The sequence below is a fragment of the Dufourea novaeangliae genome, unplaced genomic scaffold (genome assembly GCF_001272555.1).
Source record: "Dufourea novaeangliae isolate 0120121106 unplaced genomic scaffold, ASM127255v1 scaffold147, whole genome shotgun sequence".
NCBI lineage: Eukaryota > Metazoa > Arthropoda > Insecta > Hymenoptera > Halictidae > Dufourea > Dufourea novaeangliae.
The window spans coordinates 840,480-865,709 of record NW_015374029.1 but is presented as its reverse complement, the minus strand read 5'-3'; the positions used below and the strand labels follow the sequence as shown (position 1 = coordinate 865,709).

The 25,230-nt window shown below is 40.6% G+C and overlaps 1 long non-coding RNA gene across 1 annotated transcript in view; it reads right to left on the bottom strand.

Moving 5' to 3' along the window:
• Positions 1 to 604: 604 nt before the first annotated feature.
• LOC107189422 overlaps positions 605 to 25,230 on the bottom strand; it is a 167,149-nt gene continuing 142,523 nt past the window's right edge. Inside the window, exon 4 of the long non-coding RNA XR_001516233.1 lies at positions 605 to 876. This is a non-coding gene — a long non-coding RNA (uncharacterized LOC107189422). The remainder of the gene's footprint in view (positions 877 to 25,230) is intronic.

Sequence of the window (25,230 nt, the reverse complement as noted above, 5' to 3'; positions counted from 1 at the left end):
ATCCTGTTAAAAAACTTATTTCAAACAAATCTCAGCTGAGATACACCTACAACACGAAAACACTTGTGTTCTGAGCTGTCACTTTCACCCTAAGAAAAAACTTGAAACAAAACAATAAAATTATTTTCACAATTTTTTCGTATTACTATTAAACAGATATATTACCTCACATATTGTCTTTACTAAACAAAACATCCCTAAACATAGATAAATCTTTTTGTCGTCATCGTAGAATCACTCCTCAAGAAACAATGTTACTTATTACTACCCCTAACACTTTACCCCCAGTAAATAATGGAAACTCACCTCCAGAATCCACAAATAAAAAATCCTCCACTGGGAAGTATCCCGAAACATCAGAAGTTGAACTACTGCGACCGAAAAGACCAACTGCAAGTCAATCGAAGCAGCTCAATTCCGATCGCCATATAGGGTAACGCACCCCAAACTCGTCGACCCTTCCGCACCAAGAATTCGCGGGGATCTAGCGCAAAACGAGCTAGGTGTTTCCGGTTTATTCCCGGAATTCCGCGAGGGGTGACTTCTTAGACACGGTCGAGCCCCTTATGACCGGGGCCAAAGGCAACACACAGGCGGGTGGGGTTAGGGGTGCGCATTTTTCGGAGTCCTCGCGTGCCCGCGGGATTCGTGCGAGCAGCCTACCCCCTCTGTGGCCCCCTCTATCCATCGGGGTACTTCGCATTCTGCTACATCGTCGTGGGATTTGATTATGCAAAGCGGCGGCTCCCTTAGGCCGTTTGCACTCCCTCTTCTCCTCTTTTGCCAGGCTCCGCGCGAGGATTCCTGTTCCAGCGCCCGGACACGTAGACGGCCCATCGAGCTCGGCTGACTTTTCAGTCCAGGGCATCTCTCCACCTGCGGATTTTTCGAGGGATTACTCGGATGGTTTTGGAAAATTGAAAACTATGGAGATTTTGCGGTTCCGTATCTGGGGAGAGTGGAGACGAGACTTTAGGTTATGGGCAACGGGGTGCTATGTTTGGTTGGGGTATTACGAATATGGGGAGAAATCGTCTGATTAATCGTTTGGTACTGAATTGGTATATTGTTTTTTCTTATAATTCAGAGGGAAACTGAACCTTCTTTCTTGGTAGACAGAGTCGGGAACAATTTTGTTTGAATAATATACAGGGTGTTCGAGATAATTTGTACCATCGCTTTTTTCGTAAACAGTAAATATTAGAAAAAATCGTCGACTTTACTGTTTTTATTGCATTTTTTTTTAATCTTGATGTTGCTAGCCTCTTTTTAAAAGTAACTTGAACAAATTTTTAATTTTAAACAGTAAACATTAGAAAAAAACCGAAGGGGAGGAAGTTGTAGTATATTTTACTAGTAATTTGATAGCGTGTCTAAAGTTTTTGTATTTTTAATATTTTTCTAGAAACAAAGGCGACATTTATTTTTTAAAATAGCATGGTACGTATTGTTTTACATAATATGAAAGCGGACATTAAGACGAGTTCAACCATGTAGTATACTATGGTCTTCAGGGTTATACAAGGGTCGAAATAAAAGAAATAAGTTTAATATTTCGTAATATTGTATTTACTAGTATGTTGTATTAATAATAAATGCAATCGCAAGAATCGAATGGATGATTCATTCATAGTAAAACGGCACCGAAAAATATAAACTTATATTTTTATAGTGATCCGGTTATATCGAATCCATATTTGGACGAAAACTACAGAAATGAATCCAATTTTCCTTACGTAAAATCGGCGTCTTCAAGGCGTGATGTGCTATCTGACTATGGATGAAATTTATATAAAAACAATCTTTAAGCCAAGTTCATACCTTTCCACTTTGGATCATCATCGCAGACTGATTCATCGAAAAACATTATTTCTATTTGCCTTCCATCCAAACCCATATAGCACACTACAAGACCCTCATTGGGCGTCATGTGCTATTTGGGAAGTGATCAGTGAACAACGTCTCTGCTTTTGATGATTCGAAAACGGCCACGAAAAATATAAACTAATCTTTTTATAATGATCCTGTTATACCGAATCCATATTTTGACAAAAACTAGTGAAATAAATCCAATTTTCCTTACTCTCATCTTTCACATTCACTATGGATAAATCATCCGGCGTTGCACATACAGAGTACAGTGTCTAAATTCGTCTCAACAATTCTGACCACCTGATTCCAAACTTCAGTTCCACGTTCGACATCGAACATCCACAAAAACATACAGAATCGAAGACGAACCACCCCAAACCGGTACCATTATCGAGTCCACCGATAATCGAGAATCAGCCAGGTCTGGATATCGGTTTGCTCCCTCCCTCCTCTCGGTCTTTCGTAACACAAAATCGATCGTATCCCCGGAAGGCAGCCGGTAAGCCTGCCGGGCTTAGGTAGCCTGGGGTACATCGCCGCGGATTTGAATACTGTCGATTCTCAATTGTTACGGATCACGCGCGCGCGCAAGCCACCATCCGAAGGAGAGAAAAAAAAAAAACAAAAAGAAACGAAGCCGTTCTAACCGTTCGTCGAAGAGGGAGACGGTAGAGAGAGTTATCGAACGCGCGGTCGTCAGGATGGGAGGAGAAAAGATGTATATAATTTGGGTCCCTGGGTTGCGGCAGGCAGCTGCGTGGGTCCCGATATGCAAAAAAGGGGGTTGCCGCACGGAATTAGAATGTCCTCCGCGGTCTCATTTGAATTTCAATCTTACCTCGCGCACGGACAGTTCTCTCCTCTCTCTCATTCTAGTCGGTTTCTGCCTTGGAAATAAGGGGCCCCCTTTTTCCGCGGGTTACGTATCTGCCTACCTACGGGTGTTACACACTCAGGTAACCATCGGCCGAAGGGGGTTTAACGGGGCCCTGAGGGTGAAGGAGGGGAGGGTTTTGCGCGGCGGGTAGAAAAGTAGAGAAAAGGAAAGAGAATAGAAGGGGGAGGGAAAAAAGGAGAGCACGCGGTGTTACCCCATTAAAAAATCCGCTTCGCGACTACTACCTGGAGAACGAAAGAAGAGAGAGAGAGAAAAAAAAAGGAACAGCCGGGAAAAATCGTCAACGAGCGCGCGGCGCACCTCATTAGAGCAGCGTTCAACTTTAAATCCGTAACGCGCAGGGGTGTTCGGTCGCTTCTTTACCTTTCCCGGCGTTGCTGCGTCGTTCGACGCACAACGGATTCTAAAGGTGTCGCTGGGTACACGCGTGCCGGAATAACGCGACGGTAACGCGCGGCTCGGGTGAAATAGAGGGAGAGAGGCTTATCGCGGGACGGGGGAAATTCTTTCGGGCGGTGAAAGTAAACGTTGGAGGAGGTGGGAAATGGCGGCTGGATCGACCTTGGCACGATCGAGTGTTTTCTTTTTTTTTTAGATTGTGGAGTTTATGCGTTTGTTGCGAATGGGAATTTGTGAAATACATTTTTGGAAAGGTGAATGTAAATTGTATTTTATTTTGGATAGAACGGAACCTTGAGTGAGGGAAATAAGTGTCTGTTATTGTTCCATTTTGATAGATTAAACTATGGAAATCTGAATGGTCAGAAAAATCGGCAGTCTAGTTGTTATACAGGGTGAACCACGAATCGTGATCGGTAGAGATTACTCTGTTATTAGTAATCCGATCGAAAATGTTTTTGTCAGGTATAGCATGGTTTCAAGACAGCTCTAACGTGATTATAGCAAATTTCTTGTCGACTCTTCTTTTTCATGATTTTCCAAGGTCACCTTCAATTTTTTGCAAATACACCTATAATTTGTTTACGCCTATCTGTTAAAGGATTTCAAAAAGAATTCGGTAGGTATTATACCATAACTTTTACCTTGATTTAAATAAATTATAGGTGTATTTGCCAAAAATTGAAGGTAACCATGAAAAATTTGCAATAATCTCGTTAAAGCTCTCTTGAAACCATGTTATACCTGATAAAAACGTTTTTGATCGGACTACTAATAACAGGGTAATCTCTAGTGATCACGATTTGTGGTTCACCCTGTATATTGTCTTGGGAAGAATTGTGGATGACTTCATGATGATATCTGTATGTTAAAATGTGTTGTAGAAGGGATTGACGGGGTGAACTGAATGTTAGAGAGGTATAGAATTTGGAGGTTTGCAAGTAAAGTGTTAATATACACGGTCTGATCGAAAAGTTTGGGAACTTTATGTATCAGGAATACTAGAAAGTAATGTAATTTTGAAAAATAAATTTTACTACAACTTTGGAAATATACATAAACGAATTAATCACTCAAATTGTCACCACCGTTTTTGATAACCCTCGCCTATTAGCGTATAAGAATCTTTAATTCGTAGTATAACACTAGAACAAATATATGAAAGTTCTAATTCACAAATATAAACAGTCATAAAAAACCTACCCGTCCTCTGAAGATGAAGATTAATAATAAATGATTTATACATAAAGTCCTCGAACTTTTTGATCAGTAATTTCATTTAGTTAATGTTGTATCGGTTTCGTAGAAAATTTAGTAAAGAGAATAGATGATTATATGACCATCACTTTTTTATGGAATTATCAGTCAACCAACACAAACTGTGCTAGTAATTACCAAACCAGATACACAGTAATGATCACATAGTTGTTAACTATTCTCAGATACTTCTATTGTCACTAACAGTTTCAACCCCCTAAAATATTCATAAAAATTACTCTGTTAACAATTAATAATTTAACACTACAAAGATAATCTTACGCTTTTCCCCAATGTACCTCATCCCTGAACTTCCATTTTCATCCACACACGTTTCTCCGTATCCAACGATCTCAGCCCATCTCGTATCCCGCCCCCATCATGCGATACACACGAAGGGGAGTTTATGTCGATATCGATGCACTTTGTTACCCGTATCGCGTATGGTGCACGCGCAAACACGCGAAGATAGACGAACATCGTCGAAAGAGGAGGAACGGAGTTTACGAAAAAATGGAGGTGCGGTTGAAGGTAAGGAAAGGAGGGGGTCGAAGAAGGATAAGAAGGGAAGCCATAGCCCGCGGTCTTTCCCTTCGTATGGGGGCTTTACACAGTTTTTCCATAGGGGCGTACGGTCCACCCAAAGTCCACCCCCGCCATCAAAAAATCACCCTTACGACGGTATCTCGCGAAATCGATGGCTTTGGGATCGCAGGGGCAGTTGAAAACCACCCTTATTTTCCTCGGTGAAACCGACGATTTCGATTGGTCCCGGGTACAGGGGTACACGGTAGCATAAATACACGTAAGTACGTGTCGCTGAAGGGAGGTGGATAGATAGAGGACACGTGACGGGGAGAGGGAAACTTTTATCGTGGCTCTGCACACCTCGGTCTTCTCGCGCGCCACGAGAAATATAACTGGGCGTTCAGGGATTCTTTACGTTCGCGTGGGAGTGTGTTTGTCGGTATAGTGGCTGAGTTTTGCTACTTTCAGTACGGCAGTGGCATGCTCGATAAGTGTTAAAACGGGCTACTTCAGTCACGTACGGTATTTTTGATGAGGGGGTTTGGAAGGGGTACTTTGTTTTAGTGTCGATGAAACGCGGGGTGTAAACTTTGCTACATTCTTATTGTTGTTTATGAAAGTGCACTGCTATACGTGGAATTCTAATATTTATAATGGAACGATTTAGAGTTCTGTTTGATAACGATTTTATTATGTTCTAGGTAATCGTGATTGGAGAAATCATTTCAATTTTATTACATATTGGTTAATATTTAGTAATATGTTAGCAGAAATTTCAAAGCTGCACCTCTGATAGATAATATTCTGATTACTGGTTTTTGGACATTAGGGTAGAACTAGGTAATACGACCTGATTGATAAAATGTCTTACTATTGTATTGCATATACACAACTAACAATATGTTCGAACCTTCCTCACAGAGGAAGTTTGGTAGCTCGAGAACTCAGATTCTTTTTTAATTCCACAGGTTTGAAGGGGGACCTCAGGAGAATCATCGGACAATTTCTCGTTTTTTTTCTGATTTCGATTCTTCAGGGTGAAACCACGATTTTTTTCTGTATGGCTTGAGTCACTGCCTACGACGCAATAACGCGTTAATATGTGTTTTCTTATTTTCCTGTATATAGACTCATCTCGATTATCGTCCCAAATTTAGGTCAATAATCTTATAAGGAGAAATGCTTCAGACCCTCGTAAATTCGTTTTTTGCCCAAAACCTGAGCGTCGACAAAATATTTGCGCTCGACTGTCCGCCCACCAGTGGTTAACGCTTGGACAATAATCGTGTAGAACAAGCCAGACGATAATCGAGAGAAGTCTGTATCTTGAAAACTGCAGTGGATATAAAAACACTGTCAGAATGAAAATTTTTATGCTCTATAAATCTGCGCATTGAGACTATTAAACATTTGTTGTTTAAATAAATAAATAAATATTTAGAAATTTCATTATAGAGTTTTATAGAGAACCAAAGCGATTAAAACTTTTATTCAAACATACATATAGTTCGAAATATACGAGTAGATCATTTCTGACCCAGTTAATATGACTGTCATCCATATACAGGTGACGGGGCCCATCGTGATATTTGCATTACACCCAAATTCAAATGCAATCAACGTGTCCTCTCCGTAGACTCATTCGAAATAACGCATACGGATCGACAGGAAGACAGCATCGAGCACAATCTCCCTATAAACCGACCGAACCGGACACCGAACCCTCATCCACCGGAAACTCGCATCCCCCATTAGCACTCTCACCCCCGCAAAACCAATAACCCAAATACCTCGACACCGGCGTCTCACGCAAACAGACCGACAGTCGTCGATTGTCAGAAACAAATCTAATTGCTCTCCTCCAACGAACCGTGAGCTTCAACCGTCCCATTTTCAACAACCACCATCACCAACCCCCCCGGATTCATCGGCAAATAAAACCACGCGTCGCGCGGTTCAACCACCGAAAAATTCCCTCTTCCGTCGAGAAATTCAGCCGGATTCCTAACCGTGCGACGTCAGTTACGTCAAGTCCGTCAAGTAACTCGCTGGTCCCCCCATCCCCCTTCGTCAGGTTCTCCCGTTGCGCGTTCCTACCTCGTGTGTGCGGACTCCGAGTTTACCGTCGACGACGACGAGGGGAAAGGACGGAGTACGACGAGGCCCCGTCGTCGACGGGGAAACTTTTGACCAGACAGCCCCGGATGCTCCGGTTCCCGTCTACGTCGTGGCTGCACGCCTGGAAAGTTTTGACCCCTACACCCCCTCCCTCTTCTTCTTATTCCTCCCCGCGACCCTCTTAGCCCCGGGGATTTTGGTTAGAATATTGAATCTCGCAGAGTGGAGGCGCTGTAACGAGCACACCGCCGTGGTACGTAGCAGTACGTACGTACGTCGTACCCTCGTCGACGCGACGTTCACCCCGGGACGCCGTTCGCGGAGCGAATAATCTACCTCCACTGAAGACACCAGGTGAAAGAGGGAATACGGGGTACGGAAGGACTGCGGCAGGTCTCGATGGTTGATGGTGGATTTTTTTGGGGGTGAGAGGTGTCGAGGTTGTGGGTGTTTTGTCGTTTAAATTAACCCCTTAAGATGCGATTTCATTGAAAGAAATCAGTTACAGGTATTAGTTATCACTGGATTGCGGATGTTTATGCAAATATTGAATTTTATGGATTGATTTATTGTAGTGAACGTGAAGACAAATTTACCCAGATAGGAAATGACGCACAATGACGCTTTGAAGACCTAAAATAGCCGCAAAATGGGCGTCTTCGTGTGGTATCTGGGTATTTACTTTGTTAAGGTGGCTCGCGAAAATTTTTAATAGTTATAAATTTAGTTGAAAATTTAGCAGAACAGTTTTAAAATTGTAGGTCGACGATAAAATTACTGAAAAAGATAGGTTATGAAAATTTCCTTTGGTACATGCTATATGGAACTGTAGTTGTTACTGAGAAGTTAATCATTTGTTATTTAGTTACAGAAAATTACATTTTCATAAAAAATTAGGTGGTTATAGATTTTTTAACGATCAAATGAAACTAAAAATTAAGATCGAAGTATGCAAATTTAGGTTTCAATGCGTGTGGTAGCATCTTATACGCATATCTGCTATGAGCGTCAACGTCACTTGTTTTCCTGTAGTCTGTTCGACAAACTTTCCAATGTCTTCTTAAAAATTGAAAGAAAATTACATTTTGTTTACAATAAGAAATAAAATTTGGGGTTCCCACTTATTTGTAAATTTGTGTTACCATATCAATATTTTGAAATAGTTTAAAATATTAATCATTCAAATTAAATTGGTAAAATTGATAAAAAGTATGAAGCACCACATGGAGCCCCAGCTAAATACGACGCCAAACGAGTGTGCTACCTTGAGGGTCCTAAAAGAAGACTTAAATAAACTTTCTGAAACTTTTTACGACACCGAATTCTAAACGATCGTATATTCCATATGTATTTCAGATTTTTATTTTACTTTAACCGGAATCATGAAGGTGTTCTCGTCGGAATTTACGTTGACCTTTAACCCTCCGTAGGCAATATGGTCGTCAATGTGGATCTTATTGACGACCCAAGCGAATTCCCATTTCTCCCGGACCCTACAAACCTCCGAATTGTTATTTTTCTCCAAAAAAACTTTGAAATATTTGACTCAACGAACAATTGTATAATCTAGTATACACTTCGACAAGTGTCACAGAATTTTTTCAGACATTCCGAAAGCATAAAACGGTAACAAAATTATTCTTGGACATTCAGATTCCTTACAGAGTATGAAAACATATTGTATTTAGACGATTAATTCATTATATCATTTTCTACAATTTTATTCCACCTGAATATAAATCAACAATTACACAAACGGTAAATCCCAAATTCCTACAAAATACCAGTATCATGCATACCAATTTGCAAACGGTCCTCCCCGATTCCATACCAGTACCACCCAAAAGGCATCACAAACAGATAAACAGTAACCAAAAATCCAGCCTGAATAGAGCACACTAACCAGATATATCCCCCGAAAATAGACCCATCGAACTAGGTCAGATCGGCTACCGGAAGCCTTCACCCGGTCAGAAGACAACGATCTACGACCGCGGGGTCCTGGATCAACGGTCCCCCGCTTGGATCCAGTTTCACGAAAGGCAGGCGGCGCAGGTGATGGGGCAACGACGTGGCACGTTCCGTTCCACACGACAATGCTACGCGGGTATACATATATACCGGGTCTACAAGATCGTTGAAACGTACCATCGGTCCCGTATTTTCAGGTGATGCCGCACAGAGGACATGCCTCTATCGTCTGTCTACCTGGGACGAGTGGACACTCCGTTAATTTGGACTTCTCCTGACCGTTGTGTCGCGCGACCCTGACCCGTTCTAGGTACGTTCTGGTCAGCCTAAGGGTATAGAGCGCGTGCTATAGCGGTGGACCCTGATGCCCGAAATTTCCAGGGGCCAAGAAAGGTGGACAACGGGTCATCCCTTGACCCGGGGCGTGCTGCCCGGCCCCAACCCCCTTCGGCGGTCAAAACAGGCGGAAACATGGCCTGACCCTCGTACATCACTGGGTCTGGCCATATTCTCGGGACGGGATCGTACGGTCACGCGTCCGCCAATTAAAAGTAAATTCGTTTCGTCCTCGGCAGAGGCGAAAATTATTGGAAGGGGTGACATCCTATGCGCGTGTGTGGGGTGGGCTGCGATCGAGGAGGGAGGATGAAATATTGCGGTGATTATTCTGCGAATGATTCGGTCCGCTGGAAAGGTCGCTGGGTTTCAATGGAAAACGCGGAGGTGGTGATTTCTTTGGGATTGTGGAGTAGGGTAAACGGATCAATGAATGAACACTTAGGAGATTTTGTAATTATTGAAGTCGAATTTTTTATGGTAATGGCGTTAGGAAATTTGATTGTTTAATATTTAAACAGTTTTGTAACGCAACTAGAGTTCAATTTGAGAAATCAATGGACATGGAAAAATAAGATGAAACAACAAATTTGAAAAATACTGATTTTATCAGTGAATGGACAGTATTAAGTAAATGAACATTTCTAGTCAATGCTGCGAAAATTATTTGAATATGAAACATGGAATTGAAAAAACAAAACAATATTTAATCATTTGCTTGTTTTAATAACTTAATTTACTTGTTTTTAATATTGGTAGATAAGCACTGAATGGATAACAGTTTGAAAGTTAGAGGGTTGAAGATAATGATATTTAATCATTTGCTTATTTTAATAACTAAATTTACTTGTTTTTGATATTGGTAGATAAGCACTGAATGGACAACAGTTTGAAAGTTAGAGGGTTGAAGATGATGATATTTAGTCATTTGCTTATTTTAATAACTAAATTTACTTGTTTTTGATATTGGTAGATAAGCACTGAATGGACAACAGTTTGAAAGTTAGAGGGTTGAAGATGATGATATTTAGTCATTTGCTTATTTTAATAACTAAATTTACTTGTTTTTGATATTGGTAGATAAGCACTGAATGAATAACAGTTTGAAAGTTAGAGGGTTGAAGATTTGATGAATGACTATGAAGCCGCTGTTCGATTATTGGAAATTCGTTTTACTGTTACGTTTTATTCTATCAATTGCTGTTTATCCGTCAAATTATGATTCCATCGAGGCAGAAGCAGTTTGATGATGATCGTATGGAATTATGGGTCTGAAAAAATCAGAGGATTCCTCAGGATTATTGGAGATACGGATAGCGTGATACCGTGATGCATGAGAATGGAAGGCAGCAAAATTGGATGTCGGATTTCTTTCAAGTTTGAAATTTCATATTAACAGATAAATTTAATATAATACTAATATGAAATACTACCTTTATGTATAAAAATTCTACTTTTCATACATGAATATTTAAACCTAATTATTACTTAGAGATTCTGTTTCAGAGTTGCCAGTTACTCATTAATTTCTCCAATGGAAGAAACCTATAATATCTACGACGCAGTGATAAAATGACACTGTACTCTGATAACAAAAATCATAATTAATTACATAACAATTATTACCAATGACATAATATTTTAATTTTACAGCTTTCTGTATATATATATTAATATACATTATAATGATATGTAAAATATATTATAATGTATGATAAAGTATATATTATACAATATATAATATAGACTCCCCTCGATTATTGTCCCGAACTTGGTTCTGCACCGGGAAAATAATCTTATAGGGAGAAATACTTTAGACCCTCGTAAGAGGGGCAACAAAGTATGCGTTTGACAGGTTCCACGTCCCCCTCCCCAGTGGTGGGGATAACGCCTGGACAATAATCGTGTAGAACAAGCCAGACGATAATCGAGAGGAGTCTGTATATTAATGTATTAATATACAATTATTACCAATGACCTAATATGTATATTTAATAGCCTTCTCTATTATATTTATATAAAATTCATTATTTTATCGAAAACGAAATTAAAACACATTTCGAATGTCCCCGCAGAAGTTATGATGCTTCTATTCTAGCCACTTTTCCAATTGTCCTGCTATCCTTTCCCATTCTCACATCGACGCCACCGCCGAAATTTATACAGGGCCGTAAGTTCCTTAACATTCTCGCCGATGCGGCCTTTCCCCCGTGCGTCCGGCATATTTTAAGCTCGGCGGTGGAATCGTAAAAATATTATGTTGAAACGGTCGCCGCGCGTATTTTCACGGTTTCGCGTATCGTATAAAGTAATCGATTTTATACGCCGCGAGTGGAAAGCACGTTTCGCATCCACTCGCGTCGACGAGGCATAAAACCGCGGTAGAAAATTCCGACCATGCTTGTACAATGCCGCCGACGTACATATGTGCCTGTGGTGTACATACTTCAACGGTTTTTTCCTCCCATCATGCACCCTCCCTCCCCTCCGCCCCTTCGAAACGTGGGGAATTTTTCTTCGCGAAACGGCGCGCTGCGTTGACCTAACTACAGGCTACTCGTTGTGTTACATTTTCTGTAATGCTGATTTTTTGAATATGTCCATTTGGTTGGTGAATGAATGAAACAGGGAATGTTCTTTTTTTAGTGATTTTACAGTGTGGGTACAACAAATTGTTTGTTGGTGACAAGTGGGGCCATGGAACTGTCGAGTTAGAAAAGGGTTACAAAGGCGAAATGTCAGTGTAAGCTAACTAGATTGTAGAAGTTTATGCAAATATTGAATTTTATGGATCGATTTCTTGAACTGGACGTGAAGACAAATTTATCCAGATAGCACATGACGCACAATGACGCCTTGAAGACGACTTAAAGGCGCCTTAGACCTAAAATAGCCGCAAAATGGGCGTCTTCAAGGCGTCGTGTGATATCTTGGTATTTACTCTGTTAAATTTTTAATAATTATAAATTTATAGTGGTATCTAAGATAATTTTTTATAGTGGTGACTAAAGATTAATGTGGGACAGAAATATGAATTCTGTTCACGAGGCTTTGCTACGGTAATAATGAACTTTATAAGAATTTTTGTTTCATTGTATTTTGCAAGTTAGGAAACGCTGGAAGTGCATTAACATCCGAAATTTAAAGATAATGTTAAAAATTTGGGTTACGGGTGATAAACAATGGCAGACTAAAGTATTAAAAATTGATTTTTTCGACAAAACTGTTTCGTGATATATCTTGGAGTTTTCCTTTTGTCTTTCGTTTTTAATTTTTATTAATTTACTTTCTTTAACAAATTTGTGCTCTTGTGGAAGAAATCATCTTGGAATTTCTAGGGTCAATTAATCATTATTTGAGGTCCTAACCTTGGAATCGATCCTTGATACATTTCGTGTTCAATTAACATGTTTTCTACTATGAGTTGCGTTTTGCACTTTTAGTCTTCTAGGGGTTGTTCGTTCTTTCTAATTCAGCTTACTTTGCTGTGTTCCAAGGCTAGCGATGTCTCTGATTCTGTCTATATAGGATACATTCACGGTTATTAATGTTCCAATTAAACAATAATATCATACGAAAAAGATGATACATGACAGTATTGTTATCTCTTAATCATCCATAGTTAAATATATTATAGATTGGAGCAAATTTATATGACACTTGAATTTTGTTTATTTTTGCAGAAATACTAGAATGATAGTCTGAATTACGTGACTGTCTGACGTAGGTATTAAAAAAGAGACATTTTGGATTTTGTGTTTAATCTATGCAGTAAGTAGTCCTTTTGAAAGGTCGTTTTTCTCTCGATTGCTACTTTCTTCGAGTATCACTGACGTGAACAGATGCTTTAATACTTCTCCCGAACTTGTGAGAACACTACAAATATACCGATGCATGTGGAGAATCGGAACAGGAAAATTGAATTAAATGGCAGATCCAGTTCAACAAAGGGCCAATATAATCTCACGGCAAGTACGCACGGTACTTTGCAGAGTTGTAATGGAACTCCCAGACGGAATAAAAGTGGATGCCCTTATTGAAGCGAAGGGCATCGTTCTTATTTCCTTTCGTAGACATCTTGAATCGTTTTCTCGATGTTGAAACCGTCTAAAATGATGAATGGGTCTCTCCTCTTTGATTTTATGCACTTTTACTTTATGTGACATTTGTTTGCTAGTTATTCTGTACTTGGATCTGATCGTCAATTATATTAATAATGCGTTTGTTATTAAGAAGGAGCAGATAGTTGTATAAATGTACATTTTAAAGAGATTAGTTTATGAAAAAGGAAAATGAAGTGGAAACTTATTTCGAATAAAAATATAGAAGCTATAGAAAATATAAGAAATATACAAAATATACAATTTATCTGTAAGATATTAAATGACATCACTGGTAAGAAAAAACTATAATTATAGAAAATATTTGTAGATTTGTTGTTATTATTTTTATTTTCAAAACCAAATGATGTAGGAATAAAAATGAAAACTTTTCGAGATACGAAGCAACATCACACTAGTTCTAAATTAGAACATTCAACATACAACATTGAAGATCAATTCAATGCGATTATTCTGAACAGATTTTAGAGTTCGAATCAGTCAGACGTCAATTACATCCAATCTTTAACTGCGTTTGGGGGAATCGGATATTTAAATTTCCAAGTGTTTTAATCACATTGAACGTAGAGATTAAATTGTTGTATTAATTTTAGGTTCTCGCTGATAAACTATGTTATTATTCTACGATGCAGTAAATTATTATATCGGAAAACTCGGAGAATTTATGGGGCTCTTCAGAATTCCCAGTGCCAATTTCACATCCACAAGTAAATCTGTGCAAATAACATCCATCAGAAATCAAAATAAAGGATACAGCGCGCCTTCATTAACACCGATTCAATTCTCAAAAAAGAAATTCACAGAATCTGAAGCTCCTTCAAAACCTTCCATACCAATTTCAAATCCATAAACAACTTACAGGCAACCCACTAATATTAAAAAAAGAAACCACAACTCCCCAAATAGCATCCACGAATAATAAAAAAAAAAGAAAACATAGTTGCTCTACTGACACCAGCCTAATTTCTAAAAAAACTCAGACCTACTTTAAAGCATTCAATACCATTTTTAAATCCACAAACGCCAAACAGTTTACAGACACCCCGCTAATAATCAAAAAAGAAACCACAACTCCCCAAATAGCATCCGCGAATAATAAAAAAAAAAAAGAAAATATAGCTGCTCTACTGACACCAGCTTAATTTCTAAAAAAACTCAGACCTACTTTAAAGCATTCAATACCGTTATTAAATCCACAAACGCCAAACAGTTTACAGACACCCCGCTAATAATCAAAAAAGAAACCACAACTCCCCAAATGGCATCCACCAATAATAAAACAAAAGAAAACATAGCTGTTCTATTAACACCAGCGAAATTCTCAAAGAAGCTCAGAGCTCCTCTAAATCATTCAATACAATTTTTAAATCCACAAACAACTTACAAACCACCCACTAATAATCAAAAAGAAACCACAACTCCCCAAATGGCATCCACCACTAATAAAACAAAATAAAACACAACTCTTCTATTAACACCAATCTAATGCTCAGAAAATTCAGAGAATCTACAGCACCTATAAGCCTTCCAATACAATCTTCACGTAAATCCACAAACGTCAAACACCATACAACCCGCTAATAATCAAAGAAGAAGCCTCCACGAATAGCACTTCACCACGCCAGAAGGAACACGGGTCGAAACTCCGCCAGCAAGAAGATTCCTCCCATATAATTAGAAACGCGTATTATCGATCACGGGCGGAAGTCTGCGGAAGAAGTAACGGTTAACGATAATGTAACAACCCCCGCGTGTGCATATACGGCCCCGTTCGCTCGCTCGCTCGCGTATTTCCTCCGTGCATTGTATAAGGGTAGGCCCCTGTAAATATATGTATGCACGCGTACAACACCAAGAGACCACGCCGGGGCTATATCGACAGCGAAATAAGGGATCGCCGTGGGAGGGTAGGCTACACGAGGGATGCCTCGTGAAGCCATAGACGTTCGACTGCTCTCCATCCATCCGCCACCCCCCCACCCCTTCCACCCATCGTCCGCCGCCCCTCGATATTAAAAATTTCAATATCCTAGCCCCAGGGGTGGAAAACACATAATGTATTCAGGTGACGTCCCGGCCATTCTATCGGCGAGAAAAACGTACAGTTTTTCGAGGAATCGAATCCATCCCGTTCCCTCCCCCTTTCCTCCAACCGGCAACCCCCCCGTTCGACCCTCCGCCATTCCAGGTTTTTCTCCCCTTCGACGACGGGCATCGCCCGCCACCCACATTTTTTCGTCCAACCCCCGCGCCCTTCTCTCCCTAACCCAACCTACTCCTCCGTCCACCCCCTCCCACCCCTTTCTAACCCCCTCGTTGGGTTTGCGTGCCACCCTCGAGGAAGAGGACGACGACGGAAGCTTCTTTGTTTCTTTCTGTCCTGCTCGCGACGCGGAGGCGTTTTTATTCGTTTCACGGCTGACTCTCGCGAGCCTCACTCGAACGGAAATTGATAATGTCGGGAGGAAACCCCGTGGCCGTTGCACGCCGGTGGTGTACGGGGATGAAACCCCTGGATAGGGGTGGAAAAGTTTCGTTTGGGAGAGAGAACCTCGAGGCGTGGATGAATTTTGGGGATTCCTCGGTTTGGAGAGTTTAGGCTTGCGTTTCGGTGGTGTTATAGGGTGGTATGGAGGATGTGGTGGGGGTGTATTGGTTTGAGAGGGAGGTTGCTTTTGAGAATTAATTAGAAGCGAAATTGAGGATTAAAAGTTGTGTTTCGGAATTGTGTTGTAGTGATGTAGGGTGGATTATTATTTGATATTGTTGTGTTGTTTCTTGGGTTTCGTACATTTTCCACCCTCGAGATCTCCTTTAGGTGTAATGTCAGAGATCGATTCATTAATAAAATAATTGCCGTGTAATCAAGGAAATTAACGAAGGGAAAAGATTTTTTTTTTTAATATTTTGAGTCGCATCGACTGTTATGGTCATTTGCGACTACAGTAGTTGCAGAATAGATTGGTTACATAAATTGGGTTAGTAGCTAGTAATGGTTCCATTTCGAGTTGTAGACTTTTAAATACAACAGTATACATGTCGGGTAGAAAAACATTTTGTTCTTATGGGAATACATTAAGAATTTTATTTATCTCATAATTTCTTGTACCAGGAAGTCAATAGAAATTACTTACTATTTTCGAAATAATCGACAATTAATTAAGCAACAGAAAAATGGAACATATTTATCAGATTATAAAAGAAGGTCGACAATTTCGTGATTCTGAAAATTAGATTATTTTACAAAATAGTCCTGTTATGTATCTCGTGATTATGAGTAACGACATGATGATATAAAAGGAAAGAAAAGGGTTGCGCAAGGACAAATCTCGAGAGAAAGCGATTGTAAACAACGGCAGTTCTTCAATAGAACGCTAATTCGATTCATGCCCCGAGTTCCTTCTCCTATTCCAAGATATCGATCCTCGGAATCGTTGACTAAGATCCGTACTATGAATCGCTATTATTACCACTCGTTGCTCCGTTTATTAACGGAGAAATTTCGGAGTTCGTTATCGCCAGCTGTCGTTTGGCACAGGAAATAAGGCTGCCTGAATTTTTATAGACTTCAAATTTTATTAAACTTCGAAAATATATTTCTACGTTCCGATTTATTTATGGAAGTAAGCATTGTGTAGAAATGGAAAATTAACATTTCGTAATATTGTATTTACTAATAAGACAACATCGCGTGTTCAATGTGACTTCCATTGCAAGAATGCATTACGAAATGTTAAATTTATTTCTTTTATTCCTGCCCTTGATGACCCTGAAGACCATAGTATGGTTGAACTCGTCTTATGCCCGCTTTCATACGATGTAAAAAAATATGTAGCATTCCATTTACAAAAATCAAGGTCACCTTCCTTTCTAGAAAAATATTAGAAATACAAAAACTTTAGATACGCTATCATATTACTAGTAAAATGTACTACAACTTCCTCTTCTTCGTTTTTCTGAAAAATATTAGAAATACAAAAACTTTAGATACGCTATCATATTACTAGTAAAATATACTACAATTTCCTCCTCTTCGTTTTTTTTTTCTAATGTTTACTGTTTACGAAAAAAAGGATGGTACAAATTATCGCGAACATCTTTTTGAAAAAAACTGTATGTGTAAGTGGTAACTAAATATTTGTTCAAATTACTTTTAAGAAAAGGCTAGCAACATCAAGATTAAAAAGAAAATGCAATAAAAAAAGTAAAGTCGACGCTTTGTAAAAACAATCCCCAATTTTACAATGACTCCTCTCTAATCGCCTAAACTTCCAAAAACTCGCCATCCAAACTATTAATCGATTCCCGACCAAAACCACCTTCAATCTCCATCCAATCCCGTACCAGCCCCCCGTTGGCTTGTCCATCCCAAGTCCATTGTCCCCGTACATTCACTGAAAGACGTCCCGGAATCGAAGGAATTCGATGATCCTCCCCCTCTAAAGAAGCTTCCTACCTATAAAATAGGGGTCACATACGATTTCCCCGTCGTTTTAGTTCCGCGTCCCGTATCCAGGCTCAACGGGGACGCAAGGAGAGACGCGAAATTGGTAGAAAGTGAGTCCTCGGGATCGAGCCCCCTCTGGCACGGGTACCATTCGAGGGAGAGATGAACGTACAGAGAGAGAGAGATGGAGGGGGGCCAGCAGCAGCAGATAGTCGAATGGTTCACGGGCCACGATTCTAAACAACTTAACGATAAAATTTATAGTTCCACAGCACGCCCACACCCGTGGCCCTCTTGGGCTTTCTTCATAGGGTTCGGAGGAAGGAAACGAGGCAGGCTGGCAGGCATAGGGGCGTGGGAGGGGGTTGGAGACCTCAGCCGTACATAGGAGGTCTCTTGTACAGGACTTTTACCCTGCAGAGTCGCGTCGTAATTTATGGATGCCGTTCCCTTATCCGCAGGATACGAACGCCACTCTCCCCACACGTTTGCTGTCCTTCTATCGATCCTATATACCGCGACGAAACGGGTGTCCACGAAGTATCGTCCTCACGGACGTTTGTAGTGACGCGTCGGGTGGAACGGGTAGTATGCGTTGGGTACGATCGCGATGTGGTCCTTAGGGGTACAGGTTGGTGGAAACGCTGGGAAGAAGTGGTATTTTTAGGAATTTTTTAAAGGATAGGGTTCTTTTACAAACATCCTAAAAAGGCGGTTCTATGCAGCGTTTACAGCGGAATGTACTCTTAATTGGTGAGGTGAACATTTTTAAATTAAAAATTTAGTGATTGAATTTTATTACTTATTGTACAATTTATTGCTTTGAGGTGTTATGTAAGAAAATATTGAAATAAACAAGCATCTCTTTGAGTATCTATTGAATGAAAAGAAAATATTCTAAGAATGTTCATGGGATTCGTTACTAGTTAAGGACTGTCTTAACAATCGGGGACTTTTTGGGAAATAATGATTTGAGGCTATGGGAGTTTTGAATTTTGAGGTCTTAGATTGTGAGTGATTGAATTGGGAAATTCTTTAGGTATGAGTACCTTTCGGTAGGAAAGGCTGGATTGTCTGGCCATCGGCTACTGTTTCTACTTGCAACGGATGGGAGGTGTTAATAATTTTTCCGTCGATATATTGTTTGTTACTCGGTTTACATTGAATTTCTGTACGGAATAAATAGTGCAATTACCATCGTTAATTTTTGTATGTTGTAAAAGAAGTAGAAGTAATTACAGACGAAAACACGAGGCAGATCGTGTGTGGTAAATAAATTTGCAAATCTAATTATTTGAGAGATAAAATCGTCCATAACTAACGTATTACAGTTTACATTTATAATTAATTTTGTTAAAGTCACCTTCTTTTCAATTTTAGTGTCTATTCCGAAATATCCTGTATAGTGACTTCTTGAGAATAGATCCAAGAGGTCCTTCACCTTCCATAACCAAAGAAAGGATTCCTTCTAAATAAACGATGAGACCAATGAACATTGCAATCTCATCTATAGTATCTCTAAAAAATTAATCGATCCAATAGCTTATTTTAGAAACTCACGTTCAAAGTTTCAATAGTGATCATTTTAACGATAAGTAGGTTTTACCTACTCATCTCTATTTAGCTCAATGTACTCTCAAGACTTTACACTACGAAAAATTGTAAAGAAACAGATCTGTCTGGAAAAAGATTATTGTCTACAGTACTTTAATTAGCGATCCTTATTAAGCACCTGTAGCCAAATACATTCATTACGCCCTAAATAAAACGAATCTATCTACTTTCCTGAATATTTAACATTAGACACTCTGTCGTTTCGTGCTCTATACCGACCTTCAAAGTCACCATACTTGGTCACCATGCATTCGTAATTTAATGGCGTCCACTTTCCGCGTGGAGTGGGTGGGTACAGAGACTCGCGGAAAGCGAAAGTTAATTGAGAAGCCGGAAGTGAGACGGCGGCATTTGTAATTCAGATTTTTCGGCTCGCTTTCTCCTTTACTTCGAACCACGTGGATCTTTTATTTTCATCCTTCTCCCTTCCCACCACCGTCTCTCTACTCCTTTTTCTTTACTGAATTTATGGAGAGAGTTTCATCGGCGCGGGAACTTCTTATCCGACCCGAGAACTTCGCGAGGATTTGGCGAACGAGGTGTACACAGTTTCCCGAGACGAGCGGGTCCCGTGTTCCACTTTGCAAAGAACAAAAACAAAATATCAAACCTGCATCTCTAATTCCAGATCGCTCGACGACAATTTCTAATCGATTGCAAATTCTTACCACTTCCCTCAGAAAAATATTTCCAATAGATCTTAAAAGTGTTCGAAAGATCACATCCCCTATTCCACGGCCACCCGTTACATGTCGAAACACACCCTGTACAGAAATGCTTGGTTTGCCCGTGGCGCGCTGGCGCTCCGGCGTGTTTGCACGTGCGCGCGCGCGTGTGTGTTAGTTAGTCCACCCTCGAGGGAACGTGGTATGGGGGGATGGCGGTGTAGAGGATGAGGGATGGAGCGACCGGGCGACGGTGGCGTAGGGGGAGGAAATGGCGGAGAGACCGTTGGAACCCAGATAGAGCGAGACAAGGAGGAGTAGAGAGACAGCCGAGGGCCCTGGGCTGGGTGGAAAGAGGCCGGACGATCCTCGTGGAGGGTCGAGCGTGGAGGAGGAAGGGGGTGGGTGGCGCGCGTAGAGACAAATATAGGGAGGAGGGTGGACGAGCGAGCGAGAGGGTAGGAATACGTGGAGGCCCGTCTTATATTGATTTCTGTCCACGCCACCCCCGCCGGGCCTCCACAACCCCTGCGAGCCACCCTACAACTCGAGCAAGAGGCGGCAGGTGTGGGAGGAGGGAGGGTCGAAAGAGAGACAGAGCACGAACGACAGGAACAGAAGGGATGAAACAGAATGGTATACCACCAGGGGGGTGGGGGCGGTAGTGGTGGTAGTGGTGGTTGAAGAAAGAGGGATAGACACGGAAGAGACGGAGAGAAGACCCTCTCTCGCCGCACTTTCTACGGGAGAGGCCCTCGGGGGTGGCACTCTGTCACATTCAACCCTCCCTCCCCCTCGTCGTCAGTCGACCACCCTCTCCCATGCCCTCCTCCTCCTTCCCATTCAAATAACAGGCACCGCTGCTTTGGAGCATAGATGGTGGTGGCGATGGTGGCGGTGGGTGCCGATGGTAACGGTGGTACGAGGGCTGGTAGATCGGAGGGCGGGCTGACAGAGGGTGAGTTTCGTCCGGCCGAAGCACACCTCGATCGATTGGGCTTGTCCAAGGGTGGAAGAGGTATCCCTCCCCCCCTGGTTCCCCTCCCTGTACTCTCCGCATCCAGTCAACCTTACCTTCGCCACCCCCGGCCAGGCCTCCGTTTTCATCCCTCCACCCTCTGCGTCGCACCAACCCCCGCCCCCTCTCCACCCTCTTCTTCCTCTCCCCCCCCCCCCCCCGAGAGTGAGCATCACGCGTACATGTGTACGTGCCTTTACGTGCACGTACGTGTATGGCGAGGGGTTACCATGGCAACCCACCCTCACCACGGGGGTGAAACGCCATTGGCCGGCGCAGGGTCTCGACCGATCGCGGCCCACCCCCCTTTCGACCCATTCTGTCTCTTTGTATCGGCGTCTACGTGTGTATGGCTACGAAACGGACCGTATCTGGTTGATGTGTTTTTTCTTTTTTGTTTTTTTTTTCCTTGGCCACAGCCAGTGTCCATTTTCAACCAGTCTGTTACTTTGGAGAGATCCAGACAATGGAATTTGCGTGTCCTCGTAGAGGCTGTCGAACTCTACTGATTGGATCGAAGGCTGGGTAGTGGGTATAAGGGAAACGTTTCTCGAAATGTTGCGTTTTCTCGCGCTTGACCTTCTCAGGGCTGCTGCTGCTTTCTCTTAGGAAAGCTCGATAAGTCTTCCAAAGGAGGTCCCCCAACGGCGGCTGACGCCTTGTTTCACTCTTCTTTTCGATGCACCCTCTACCACATCGCCGTACCGCCCGCCTCGAGACTTACAGGTGGGCTGTTCATCACCGGCGGCGACGCGTCGCGAAAGAATAATTACTCGAGGTGGAGTCCGCGATTCACGTGGAACGGAGACGACGACGGTATGAACAGTGTTGAGATTCTTGTTGTAATGTGCTTGTGGAAAAGACGTTTGGGGTGTTTTTTGGACCAGGGGGATCGAGGAATTTTAATGTTGCAGGAGTTATGTTGTTTTCTCGGAATCTGAAGGTTTTATTATTGGAAATTGGTAGATTTTTATACTTGTTCATTTTGTGAGTGAGGAAATTGGACAGTAATGAGAAATCGAAGAAGGTGGATGGAATTTTAAGATATTGATAAAATGGCGGTTTTTTTATAAATTTGTAAGTTTGAACGGAATTGAAATTATTATTGGATGTGCCACTTGACTGTATGTCTCGAATCAAAACACTTTAACAATAATAGATAATAGTGGAAGTATGTCTTCAGCTTAAGCCTCCGTTGACACACGTCCTTTTTTAAACGTACTTTTCATACTGGATCAATTTGACCAAAGTCAATATTCAATCAACTATTTGTTAAATTTCAAGTCGCAATAAATTTTGAGATGAAATGTGGAAATTGTAGATTATATTTCCATGGTTAAAAATTATCTCTGAAATTTTTGTAATGTTTAGAAAAGTTCTTGAAGAAAACAATTCTGAAAATTTTATTTACGATACATGAAATTACTACTACATTGCGCCAGTAGTATCATTTTTAATGATACCTCAAAGATATTTTATTTGAAAGTCAAATTCTGGATAAATTTAACCTAGTGCAACAGGGTTAATGAACCTTCAATGAATGGAATTTTTCACAAAATTAAAAATTGATATTAAAGAAATTTGTGGAATTTCCATGGTGGAATATCTTTCATTTTCATGTTCATTGATCCCCATCGCGGTAACGAAAACTGAGAGATCGCGAGAATAGGAATTATATAATTGGCATTACGAGGAACTCGACGAAGAGATTGTTCGTCCGTGGCGAGAGTTCAAAAGGAGCCCGCGATCACGGAAAATCGTTTGGAAAACGAACAACGCCGAGGAGTGGAAAGTAAAAGCCGCTTGTATAAAGCAATAATCGCGTCCGTTAACTCCAGAAAGATGTCGAAGGTCGGAGAGTACTTTTCAAACCATGATTTTGTTTGCTCGCGCCAGTTTCCCCGTTTTTGCCCGAGTAAATGGGGAAACTTTATAAAGTTTGCACCGCCGCGGCTAAGTTTCCCTCCGCGGGCGGAAATACCAGAAGCTCTTCTCCGATCGTCACGGTTAAAAAGGAAACGGAAACACTCGCGTTACTCTTAAAGCGAAAACGACAGAACGCGCCTCGTGTAGTATGCCCTTTCGACGACACAATTTAGTCCAGATAGTTTATCGAAACGAACATGTTAACAACAATTTTTTTAGAAATTCTAAATAAATATTAAATAGATACCTACTACTTGTTTTATTTAATATGGTGAGATACGTTAGTAGTTTTGTAGTTTCTTTAAGAAAATTGTAATATTTGTTGGATATTGACACAGTTTCATTGAATTTATTATTATTATTAGACAGATACATATATACGCGTTTGTAGACTGAGGTTTATGTTTAAAAGAATGTTTACTTTAATTATGTAGAGGTATTAATTGCTGGAATCAGTATCGATAGAAATTTTGAATAAATTGTTTCTGAATACTGATTCATAAATACAAAGGGATCAATATTGTGTCCGTAGGAGTTAAGAGTCATAAGCAAACTGCGAATTTTCGTGGAAAACGACATGTTTTTACATAATTCATAAAGGCGAGATCAGAAGTAGGAATTCCGTTCTTCCCTTAAATATTTTATTGGATTAAAAATAAAATAGAAATAATCGTTACATTTGACTGTTTTGTTTTTCATTCGATTTCACAGAGCCCGACAAGTTATAAATACATAAAATCTAGTCTAATCATAAGTATGCGATTAATAGTGTCATACGAGCTACACTTTGATTTATGAAAATGTACAAAAAATTAAAACCACATGTTTCTAATGTACCTGAAGGTGCATATAAATTATATCTGTTTTCACTATTTAACAGATAACTTAGAAAATCGAAATTATAACAGTGGAATTTAAGAATTTTCTATCCTTTTCATACACATTACCCTTGCCTAATCTTTATTAAACTATCAATTTCTGTACTTTTCGGATGAACCGTGCATATTTAATTAGTATTATATACTACCACTAATTTAAACATAAATTTGATTAAGGGAACTGTCATGAATATGTAAAGGGCTGGTTCTCAAAATCACAACTAACCATAAGATCCTCCATTACTACAATAATATTGTCTTCACCCCCCGTACGCAATAACATGCGGTAACTAATATCTCCTCTCAGTTATACAGGGTGCGTCAATAAGAATTACTATCTAAAATAACTAGTTACCTACTGGTTGTATCAAAAAACGTTATAATGAATTATATAGCATTTTAATGGTCGCATCAGATGGATACCATTTTCTGAGATATCAAGGTGACCTTGAGTTTTTTCAAGGTCAATGCATCTTTTGTTTAATACCACGTTATTTTTAATAGAAAAACAAATTCTACGACCTACAGTATGATGCTACTAAAAAAAAGATGCGTTGACTTTAAAACAACTCAATGTCACTTCAATATTTAAAAAAAACTAACATAAAAAAATAAAATTGTATCCATCTGATGTGTCCTTTAAAATGCTACATAATTAATTAAACTGTTTTCTGATACAATTAATAAATAGGTAACGAATTATTTCAGATAGTAGTTCTTACGTACTCACCCTGTATAGTGTGAATGAAAACTGAACAACAGCCAACGTAAACTGAAACAAACAGCCAAGTCACACCAAAAAAAAGATTCCTCCAAAAACACCCAAACCTACCTACACACACCCCACAAACGTTGTCTCTTCAGAAAGCAGTCAACGATCACGAGAACCGAGTAAAAAAAAGGTTGGTCCCCAGTCGAGCAGCGATAAAGTCCCTCGGATGAATGAAATTAACGATCCAGCGAGGCCGATATCGGGAGCGCGCTGTAGAAAATGAAATGATCAGCTGACGGGACGGGGTCGAGGTTCGGATAAGGGAGGAGGGGGTGCAGCCGGGCAAAGAAGACGCGGAAACTTTCCGTGCAGAGTTCGCAAAGAGTGGCGGGGGGTGGGTGGAATGGAAGGGGATGGCGCGAGAAAAGACTTGATACTTCGAGTTGCATAGAGAAGTCTACCAGCAGTGG